Source organism: Gigantopelta aegis, chromosome 8 (assembly GCF_016097555.1).
Source record: "Gigantopelta aegis isolate Gae_Host chromosome 8, Gae_host_genome, whole genome shotgun sequence".
Lineage (NCBI taxonomy): Eukaryota > Metazoa > Mollusca > Gastropoda > Neomphalida > Peltospiridae > Gigantopelta > Gigantopelta aegis.
This window is the reverse complement of record NC_054706.1, coordinates 64,446,407-64,458,933: the sequence shown is the minus strand read 5'-3', so window position 1 is coordinate 64,458,933 and position 12,527 is coordinate 64,446,407. Positions and strand designations below refer to the sequence as shown.

Below are 12,527 nucleotides of genomic sequence, written 5' to 3'. Positions count from 1 at the left end.
CGCGTTGTTAAGTCTCCCACTTTACCAAAATCCTGTAACTGCCTTTGCTTCGCTGCATGTGTGGAACAATCCGTCAGTGTGTGTGTGTGTGTGTGTGTGAACTCTGTGATAAGGTCACGGCCTTGTCGAAAATAGAAGTTATTTGCACACCACGTTACCCCCGCGGTATGCATAAGCGGTGATTGAGTATAAGTACCAATACGCTGACAAGCTTAAGCCATGCGAAATAGATTTCAATAACTGTTCAATAAACGACGAGACAACAGTGGATTTGTTTATGAGTAGTCTCTGTTTAAATTAGCAAAAATATTTCGTCTGAATCTAACGTTTGTCTTAGCCTACGCGAAATGAATTTCAGTTTGTCATAATTTAACTGTTTAATAAACGACGGGGAAACAGTGCGTTTTGTGAGTAGTTTCCGTTTAAAGGGACATACCCTAGTTTTTAAACACTAAGACATATTTTTGACTGTTGGAGCCGTTTTGGATAACTGAAATCATACTTTACTTAGATTGTATTGTTTAGATTATCCATTTCCGTACATTCGAAGTGTTTTTGGTCATCCTGGTGTTTCTCATATTTTGAAAAACACACGTACGTCTGAGAAGTATCAGTTATGGAGTCGAGTTTTAATCTATTTTTAGAGAGTATTTCACCATTTCAAAGTCACAGACTCATGTTTCACCTTATTGTAACTTTATGCAGATGTGTTACAGGTTTGTAGATTAACTAAACTTGGTGTTAATTTTCACGGGTTGAAACTAGGGTGTGTCCCTTTAATTTAGCAAAATATTCCGTCTGAAGCTAAGGTTTGTCTTCCACGAAATTAATATCCATTTGTCATAATGTGAAACGCTTGGTCGCATAGCTGTTGACTTTACCAAAATGGTCTATTGAAATAGTTTCTGCAAAACTGTGTGTTGCTAATCTAAACTTTAATATATATATATATATATATATATATATATATATATATATATATATATATATATATATATTTTACGTGTCATGTGACACTAATTTTTTTTTTTGGGGGGGAGGGGAATCACCCATATGCGTTGTATTATGAGTGACAGGAAAATCTAAAAGCTGGCGGAGAGAAAAAGAGGTATGTTTGGTGGAGGCATGCTTGCAGGTTGATTACGTGTAAGACGCCACAATTTTATACGTCTAGTTTTGGATGTGTTGATACACTGTTTATATCAGTTACCCCGACTACGTCCAACGGAAATGTGTAGGTTTGTCGGTTAACAAGAAGTATCCGATTTAGTGAAATGCAAATACAGGTCAAAGTCTATTCCATGGCACTAACTAACGACCGCCTGTAGTAGGAGAGCATAGTAGGTGGTTACAAATGCCAGAAGTAACTATTGAACACTCTCCGAAGTGGTTAGTCTAAGTCCACAGCTAAACGCTGATGGGGAATGACAAGTGTGTGGCCCGGATAGCCACAAGAGATAAGCACCTGTCGCAGTTGGAGAGACAAGGACTGAGATGTGGAGATGGATAGCGAAAGAAGTTGAAAGATAGGACACGTTGCCAGATCGGGAAGAAATGAAATGGAATTCAAAGTAGTAACTGGAAAGGAGGCAATAGGATACCCCAAATATATATATATATATATATATATATATATATATATATATATATATATATATATATATATATATATATATATGTATATGTGTGTGTGTGTGTGTGTGTGTGTGTGTGTGTGTGTGTGTGTGTGTGTGTGTGTGTGTATGTGCCTTAGTCCAGTTCCATATATTATGGGTTCTCTGTTTCTATTTATAGTCGTTGATAATTTTTATACATGCTCATTAAGATTTAAGTACATACAAGAAAGAATCGTACTGACTATAATTCATAATTCATAACTATAGTTTTTAAAAAAGACGATGCTGTACAAATATACCGATTAATCACAAGCGCTATAAATAGTTCTCGTGTAGAAGTATTTGTAGTTATTATCTTACGCCGGTTACTTCGTGACGCAAAGAGTTCACTTGTTTTATATTTAGACAACTACCACATAAATTGTACGTTTTAATAATTTACTACTTGTATAATGATTACGTGGCCTCATGACGACACTGATTTCCATTTCACTCTTCGTTATTCGTTCGTTCATTCGTTAGTTCGTTCGTTACTTCGTTCCTTCCTTCCTTCCTTCCTTCACTCACTCACTCACTCACTCACTCACTCACTCACTCACCCATCCACTCACTCACTTATTCATTTATTCAGATTACCACAAGTAAATTTGCCAGTGATTGAAGTAAAGTGTTAGTGTGAAGATAATCACTTCCTTTCGTCTTTCCTTCCTTCCTTCCTTCCTTCCTTCCTTTCCACCCTCCTTCCTTGCACATCAGTACCACCGAATGCTTAATTGTTTTTCAGCCGTCAAGCTATCTCATAACGAAACATTAGAGTAATGAACTTATTGAAGCGACAGGCTCGTATTAGTACGTTCGATAGATGTGTCACAGGTTACACCACGGCTTCTAGGGGGGTGTCACGGGTTCTAGGGGTGTCACGGCTTCTAGGGGATGTCACGGGTTCTAGGGGGTGTCACGGGTTCTAGGGGTGTCACGGTTTCTAGGGGGTGTCACGGGTTCATGGGGATGTCACGGGTTCTAGGGGGTGTCACGGGTTCTAGGGGGTGTCACGGGTTCTATGGGATGTCACGGGTTCTAGTGGGCGTCACGGGTTCTAGAGGGTGTCACGGGTTCTAGGGGTGTCACGGATTCTAGGGGGTGTTACGGGTTCATGGGGATGTCACGGGTTCTAGGGGATGTCACGGGTTCTTGGGGGTGTCACTGGTTCTAGAGGATGTCACGGGTTCTAGTGGGTATTACGTGTTCTAGGGGATACCACGGGTTTGGATATCACGGGTTTTAGGGGGTGTCACGGGTTCTAGGGGAATGTCACGGGTTCTAGTGAGTGTCACGGGTTCTAGGGGATGTCACGGGTTCTAGAGGGTATATACGATCGAATCTCATCGCTGAGCTCTTTGAATTACTTTCTTCTTTATTACAGTCATTGTCTACAACTACAAGTGCATACGTGCGTCACATCTGTAGTAAAAGTATTAGAAACTATCGCTTGCTGCAAATCACAAGGATTTATTAAAATTCGATTTATCAAATGCGGGACTCTAATCTAACTGCTACATACCAATGTTAATTGGATATTGTGCCTCACTTGCCAAATGGCTTGGATGTCCAGTCTGCACATTAACTGCGGTGTTTGGGAAAGTCGTCAGTTGTGATTATTGCCAGATAAGCGTGAAAGTGGCACTAGCCAATGTCCGACAGAATGGAATGACCAGGGTGAAGTGCCAGAGACAGCGAGATCGTGCTCTTGTTCATAATATTTTACTGTCACAATTCTAAATTGAGACAGGCAGACAGACAGACAGACAGACAGACAGAGAAAGACAGACAGCCATCACCACCCTACTAAACCATTAAAACTCTGGCTGGGAGCATGTACTGGTATGCGAACCCAGTACCTACCAGCGTCAAGTCGGATAGCTTAAACCACGACACCAGATACGTCGGTCGCCGTCCATGAACGCGCTGCGACTACAAACTGCAGTCGTTTGCTAATCTGTGTATAATATGCGCTTTTCATTTAGCGGCAGCCATAATCAATAACACGTTGTGCGTGTTAAGTGATCCGCCATCGCTCTGTTGGGGTAATTCAACAGGCAATCTGCATCACACACTAGCAGCATGGTATACACCCACTGACCTACGAAGGATTTTGTGTTGGATGTGGGTGTTGGGGAGAGCATCCATATATGTATCTATAAAGGCATGATGCAGCCACCTCCCCCTCCGCCAACAATAATATTATGGTCCAATGCTGACGTAAACGCGGTTACGACTAGTAGATGTGCTAGATTTGGATCCCTATTCATTATATCTATTCCTTCATCCAATTCTTTCTTCCTTCACTCATCCATCCATGCATCCATTTATTCATCCATGCATTTATCTAATTCAATTCATACCATCCATCCATCCACCCATCCATCCATCCATACATCCACCCATCCATCCATCCATCCATCCATGCATCTATCCATCCATGCATCTATCCATCCATCCATCCATCCATCCAATCCATCCAAACATCCATCCATCCACCCATCCATCCAAACAAAAACTCACAAGCCCACCTATCCATCCATCCATCCACCAATCCATCCATCCATCCATCCATCCACCCAACCATCCATCCACCCATCCACCCATCCATCCATCCACCCATCCACCCATCCATCCATCCATCCACCCATCCATCCATCCACCCATCCATCCATCCACCCATCCATCCATCCACCCATCGATCCACCCATCCAACCATCCACCCATCCATCCATCGATCCATCCATCGATCCATCCATCACGTCTGCTGATGTATACGTCTGAACGTATGCTCATGGTAGGCGCACTATATATCAGCTTCCTCTACTGGCGTGGATTCAGGGGGTGCAAACAAGTTTTACCATGTCCGACCCCTCCCCTTCACGAACCTCTGGATCTGCATCTGGTTTGAAGCGTGAACAATTTACTACTTTGCGTCAGTCCACACTTGAGTATTAAGCAATAAATTCAGTGATAGTGCTAAAGTGAAGTAACTCTCTAAATTGGTCTGTAAAATTTATATCGACAGCCGATGGCTATTAAGCACATTTACGCATTAACTAGATTTGTGCACTTTGAGACCCAATTTCTCTACTAAGATGGTCAAAATATGGAGAGCAGCGAAGGCATTTATCCAACTCTTAACTCCTTACCTTCAATCTACCCCAAACTCAGGTCTAGCTCTGGATCAGCAGAAAAATAACAATGATTACATGAAATTATTTCGCCAAATTAAAATAAAATTCGCCAAATGTTTTTGAAATTCGCAATTGGCGAATTCGGCGAGTGTCAGAGCTAGCCCTGAAACTCATCTTTCAGATCTCTCCCCCCCCCCCCCCCCCCCCCCCCCCACTCTTATATAATGAATCACCATTTGCGTCTTTAAGGTTAATATAACCGAGTCGTTAACGAAAGATTGCTTTTCTTCTAAAAGCATGCTTCATGAGGCAGTTTCATACAATTGGATGACTTTTCGAAATTAAATTTCGATCACGTCTAACCAAAATGTAAATACTTTCACCCACATCTTTATCTTTCTAACTGTGCATGTTTGTCCGTCTGTCTTTTCTTACTGTGGTTTTACATATTATATAGTTTTTATTTTTTTATGTACATAGTCACATTCATATACTTACCTTTGTTTGTCATTCCTTTCTGTTCGTTCGTATCTGCCTGCCTGGCTCTGTCTGTCTCATCCTCTGCCTACCTCTCAGCAAGTGTCACAACTATCATAATTTATGACCAACACCTGATAACCGCAGACTAAACAAACCTTCCTTTCCTTTGTAAAAAAAAATGTTATCATTTTCTCGATCATATAAATCGTACACCAGGTATATCTAAATATTTTCCCAAATTCCAATCCTCTGCGACTGATATATGAAAGACTGTGGTTTGCGCTGTCATGTCTGTGGTGACAGTGCGTATAAAGGAACGGAATGGCTAATTAACACATTACCACTTAGCCACTAGTCCAGTATGACTGAAGCACAGGTGGACATAAGCATATTAACAAAATATTTTATACCATCAAAATAATAATCATCAACACCATCATCATCATCATCATCAGCAGCAGCAGCATCAATTGAAATGCGTAACATATTTGGCAACATCAGTTCCATCGTCCACTATACAGTTTAGGTCAACCATAATAGTCGTAAGAGCTGGTGAGGCACAGTACCAGTGCCTCTGAATCAGTACTCGAGAAGTCGGTTGAGTGCTCGCTAGAGGTGCTTGTATCGTAGAATCGAACCACCTCTGACTGTGTTTTTCTCGTTCCGACCAATGCACCACAACTGGTCAAACACAACACGCGAAGACACACAACACTGATTTCGCCGATTCTCTATTACCTTGATGCTTATTATGTTTACACAAACCAGGACTCCAAATGTTTGCCATCGGTAACATCTGGAGACAGCAATAATCACGAAGAATGGTGGTACTGACTATTTCCTATTTTCCATCACTAGGGATGTAGGGTTTGCCAAAACAATTACTACACAAACCAGGACTCCAAATGTTTGCCATCAGTAACATCTGGAGACAGCAATAATCACGAAAATGGTGGTACGGATTATTTCTTATTTTCCATTACTGGGGACGAAAGGTTTGCAAAAAAACCCCAAAACGAAACACAATTACTATGAGCATTAAATGTTGTCCTCATAGATGTGATGGACTATAATTATGTAACAGTTTCCTGTTCTCTGATAACCCTGTAACACTCAGGAATATTTAACAGTCATGCATGTTGGTGTGACCGACTATTCACGGGAAATTAAGGCATGTTTACGAGAACGAGCGATCCCTCTAAACTGGCTTTTGCTTCTAACGTAAAATAAATGTGATATTATAGAAGACGATGGTACCAGTGAAATTATTTGCTAGCACTCAGCCTTCTTAAACAGGCCACCGATAAAATATGTTTTGCCATAGTATGAAGGAAAGAAGGAAATGTTTTATTTAACGACGCACTCAACACATTTTATTTACGGTTATATGGCGTCAGACATATGGTTAAGGACCACACATATATATTGAGAGAGGAAACCCGTTGTCGCCACTTCATGCCATAGTATGTTACCAATAGCTAGTACTGAGCATTTTGGTTGTAAAATCAGATTTGATTTCATAGATTTGATGGATGTACCGGGGCTAATTCTCACACTCCCTCACTCCCTCATTTGAAGCCGTGTAGCAGATTTGTTTATTTCTAATCTGCACGTAGTTGCAGACTATCAACATGTTCTATTCTTGTTTTTAGCGGCGTTGAAGCTGGAGTTGTTCTTTGTGTTTCATATTAGGAAGTAATGCTAACTTATTAAAAGGTCAACAGATTGTTAATATATCATGGAAGAAGAATACGTGGACACTAAATTTTCTACAATACCCAAACACAACCAGCTATAATGATATCTTTGTTGCGACCAAAAAAAAAAAAAAGTGACTTAACAATGACGACTTTGACTTAGCTACACTCTGCTAAACGCGCTAATGTCATTACTAGAAAATCCATCGCAACTGCTTTGTATATTTATATCGAGATCTCTATTTTCGGAAGCCACCTTTTCCCGTCTGTAACCTCGAACCATCAACACAAGGTAATTGAATTGCATGTAGACAGATCGGTACCAGAGTCCCACATAGCACTAGTACACCGCACGCGATCAATACGCGCAGAACGCTCTGCCTGTTGTCAACTTTCACAGCTCCTATGCCATCGTCCATTAGCACACGTCACGGGGATGTGGCGCGCGACATTGGCACGCGCTCCGTAAATATGCTCCGCCATTGAATGTTCTGGAACACGCAAAGTAAACAATAAGCAAAAATTCCATGTACCGATACGCATTGATTTTTCCCAGAGTTGTGTGCAGTGAGGTGAGACCTTTTTATTGGGTTCGCTAACCCAGGCAGTTATGTCGGCAACCAACAGAACATCAATAGGAAAACAACGGCACGAACACATGAACATGGTACTGAGCACTGATTTCTGTTGGCGTGGCAGAGTGCTTGCCTGGGGTGCGATAGATCGCAGGATCGATCGCCCTCGACGGACTCGAGTTGTTTTTACAACCCCCCCCCCCCTCCACTCGTATCAGTAAGTGTCACACGACTTGTCCATCAAACAAAGACTGTAGTATGTGTTGTTCTGTCTATGGGAATATGTATATGGAAGATCCCTTGCTGCTACATAGTAAGAAGTGACATAAGTGGCGGCAGCGAACTTCAACGTAGCCCAGTGGTAAGCGTTCGCCTGATGCGCGGTCGGTCTAGGATCGACCCAATCGGTAGGCCCATTGGACTATTTCTCGTTCTAGCCAGTGCATCAGTGCGATATCAAATGCCGTGGTATGTGCTATCCTGTATGTGGGATAGTGCATATAAAAGATCCCTCTCTAAGACTAGTATGTCAAAATTTTCAAATGTTTAACATCTAATGGGCGATGATTAATAATTCTATATGCACTAGTGGTATCATTAAACAAAACAAAATTTAAACTATAACGTTCAAACACAGAGGGTTACTTGCTGGTGGTGGGAGCTGGTACCGAGTTGCGAACCCAGTACCTACCAGCCTTATGTCCGATGGCTTAACCACGACACAATCGAGGCCTGTATTTGAAACAACCATAATGCGGATATTGACTCGTACACGACATGGTAGAGCCGTGGGGCGAGTAACAGCTGTGAACTACCCACACACCGTGACAGAAGTTTTTAATGTCCGAACGCCAATTTGAGCGGCAACGGCCTATCACCTTCAACGTGTTGCAGTTATCGGGCCAGGTGTTTATATCATTTTTAGAGTGCGGACTCGGGCCTCTAATGGCAACATCATACACATTGCATGCATGTGACGTGAATTTCGAGATCTCAGTCTAGACTCTAAAGTTTTATAAGCACGGGACCTTGACCAGTGATGACAACGTCTTGACAGGGTCGTCAAGGGTCTTCTGCTATCGTCAAAGAAATCTGGGCCCAATTTCACATAACATCGTAAGCCTAGTTTTGCAAGTAAACGTAAATATAGGACTAAACTACAATTTTTATTACTATTATAGTACAACAAATATAGTTAAAAGTACACGTATTTCATTTTCTTTTGTCCTTAAAATACTCCATCTTCTATAATGATGTAAATTTCTTCGTGAAATAGATGTGTAGATGACAAACACTTGTAAATGTATGCCTGGTATAACTGCTCGTCGCAGACGTAACCTTACGATGTTTTGTGCAATAGGCCCCTGTTCCAGACGGCTAAAGAAACCAGTAGGACCACCATCGGGAACTACAATATGTCCACCAGTGGTCAGACAGTGTACCGACGACTGGCAGCTCGAGACCTCCACAACTGGAGTCCAGCTTGTGGACCAGTCCCCACTCGCAGACATCGTTTGGCACAACAGGCGCAGAATCGTGTCAGCTTGAACTGGCAGCAATGGCAGACCATTCTATTCTCCATCGAAAGCCACTACTGCATCAGCCATATCAGACTAAGTGTGTGGTGAAGACGAGGCGAGCGTTATGCTGATGGCAGTTTGATTGGCAACAATGTCTGGAGTGGGGCAAGCGTGATGGTGTGGGGCGGAATTGACCTCAACCAAATCATGGGATCTGTGTTGTTCCATGGGCTTGGTCCCGCTCGAGAGAATGACGTCACAGCCTGGTGATTATGAAACGTTTAGAGTTTAAACTCAAGACTCTAACTGAATCTGAGACTTTAAAGTCAATGCATCACCATGCACTATGTGTGTGACGTCATTAGAAATTCGAGTCTAGACTCTTTAAGTTTGTACATGCATAACTATAAGCACGAGCCCAGGTCCTGTGTCCTTATATTGCGCCATTTTTTTAGGCCCACAGAAACTTTGCCTTCAGAAAGACAACGCGCGCCTATACTCAACTGGCCTCACTCAAAGTTTTTTTTTAACACACCAATATTTAGGCCATGACCTGGAACACCCTCAGTCCCAGTCTGATCTCGAGCAAACACGTATGGGAACAACTCAAAATGGACCTCAATCGGATCCGCCCTAGCCAACAACTGATCAACTACGTCAAGTCATCTTCCATCAAAATCCCTTGGGCACTGTCAATGTGGCGGTGGTGGGGGTGGGGGGTGGGTGGTTATTCTGTAATATCGACCAGCCGTGGCCCTATTTTGTCCAACACGATAATGAATTTTGCCATATGAAACTTTGCTGTTCGATTAACTTATTTATGTAATTTACAATTGGTTTTGTTTCAAACTTTCTTCAAAATTAATTTTTTAAACTATAATTAAACTTGAACAAAAAGAAAAAATTATAAAAATACGCGTTTCTTTTGTTGCTCGGTATATTTATAGCGAGATTTTTATTTTTGGAAAATTTTCCCCATTTGTACCTTTTACCCATTCTGTTCATGAAATCGAATGTCAGTGTAAACATACCTAAACAATCTTATTAGTTGCGCAAGTACTGCAAGAAATAAACTAGAGTAGTTGAATTTATCTTTCGAATAATGAAATTGCTTGTCACAGATCGTTACTGTATGTCTGACTGTGTAAACACACCTTTAAGTGTCGTTTTCCGCACCACTTTGTACGGGAGCCGGAGGATACGTGGAAATAAAGGTTATTGAAAAGTTGGTGTTAACAACGGATTGTCAGCACGGCGGAGCTGGGTGGGTTTTTTTGCTTTAGCTCCCCCTCCCACCCCAATAATTCTGAATAATAAAAAAAGTAATCGATCTTTAGTCCTTATATTGACGTAACCGCGCAACTAATGGAGTCAAACCAGTTCAATTCAATTTATTAAACACACAGCTACATTGCAACTTGAAAATAATACAGTGCAAAATGATAACTTTTGGTTACTATTATTATGGATCCATGATATTTGCGATTGTATTACTGTAATTGTAACGAATTATTCTATTAGATTGTAGGCTACAGTTGTTCACCATTAATAATTATTCTATTTGATCCAGCAATTTACTACACGGCTGTGGTCTTAATACATTCAGCATGATATATACGTAGGGCCTACTTATATTCAGAAATTATACGTCGTAAAAGATGCAATTAAAAAGCCTTGCATTTGTGGGCGGAATGTAGTCCAGTGGTAAAGCGCTCGCTTGATGCGCGGTCGGTTTAGGATCGATCCTCGTCTGTGGGCCCATTGGGCTATTTCTTGTTTTATCCAATGCGCCACGACTAGTTCATCAAAGGCCGTGGTATGTGCTAGCCTATCTATGGGATCAATGCATGATCACTTGGTACTAATGAAAAAAGGCAGCGTATTTCCTCTCTAAGACTTCATTACCAAATGTTTGACATCGAATAGCCGATGAACCGGCCTCGGTGGCGTCGTGGGTAGGCCATCGGTCTACAGGCTGGTAGGTACAGGGTTCGGATCCCAATCGAGGCATGGGATTTTTAATCCAGATACGACTCCAAACCCTGAGTGAGTGCTCCGCAAGGCTCAATGGGGTAGGTGTAAACCACTTGCACCGACCAGTGATCCATAACTGGTTCAACAAAGGCCATGGTTTGTGCTATCCTGCCTGTGGGAAGCGCAAATAAAGATCCCTTTCTGCTAATCGGAAAGAGTAGCCCATGTAATGGCGACAGCAGGTTTCTTCTCCAAATCTGTGTGGTCCTTAACCATGTCTGACGCCATATAACCGTAAATAAAATGTGTTGAGTGCGTCGTTAAATGAAAGATTTCTTTTTTTTCTTTCCAATAGCCGATGATTAATAAATCAGTGTGCTCTAGAGGAGTCGTTAAACAAAAACAAACTGTAACCGCATTTGTTATATTAAAGGCTGTTCCAGAATTGGTAACGGGGAAGATGGGGGTGGGGGCTGCACCGAAATTATATATTATTTTATAATCATAATGGCTATGTCTTCTTGGTTTAAATAAAGATTTATTTTTGTGGGTGGTGCGTATAAATAATGATTAATAATATAAATCATGGGCGTACATAGGGGGGGGTCGATGGGTTCGACTACCCCCCCCCCCCCCCCCACACTGAAATCGCCTTTTTTATAATTTAATATATCTGACATTATTATATTTACTCAACATAGAAATATATGCCCAATATCTCTGCAATCTATTTTGGAACCCCCCTTTTCAAAACTCAACATAGAAATATATGCCCAATATCTCTGCAATCTATTTTGGAACCCCCCTTTTCAAAATCCTTTGTACGCTCATGTAAATTATATTAAATTGAAAATAACTGCCTCTGGCCCCCTCCTATGTGATCGATTTCCCCCAGTTGGATGATGGAACATCCCTAACCATTCTCCATTTTCAGCGTGTCCCACCCACAATGGTTCGGTGCGCACCTGGCAAAACCATAAAGAATAAATTGCCGGTCTCAGCTGTTGGTAACAATATCGATCATAAGACGAAACTAATGTAGAGAAATTAAATAAGTGTATAGTATTTAATGGCTATATTATCGATTACCTAGTACTGTACAGAATGTAAATTAATAAAATGACCTAGACCTTGACTATATAGAAAAACAACGTAGTCTTGTTTATATAGCTATTTTTAACGATAGAAAGTGTCGGCCGGAATAGCTCAGTTGGGAGAGCGTTAGACTGAAGATCTAAAGGCCCCCGGTTCAATCCCGGGTTCCGGCACAGAGCAAGTCGGACTCTGGCGGTCGACCAATTTTTTTTGCTTATAGATTTTTTTCATTGCTGTTAGTTTGTTATAGTTTTGTTGCTTTTTATTAATCTTTTTAATTAAAATTAATTTCATTGTTATATCCTCCCCAACATTTCAAGTGAAGAAAATGCAAATAGGATACTACTATATTCAAACATTAAAATACATACGCCCGGAGGACACCACGTACAAA

General features: G+C 41.3%; 1 non-coding gene across 1 annotated transcript; it reads left to right on the top strand.

Annotated features, from left to right (window-relative positions):
* Window positions 1-12,233: 12,233 nt before the first annotated feature.
* On the top strand, window positions 12,234-12,306 carry Trnaf-gaa. The gene has a single exon. It is a non-coding gene; the product is annotated as a tRNA-Phe (tRNA).
* The last annotated feature ends 221 nt before the right edge of the window (window positions 12,307-12,527 follow it).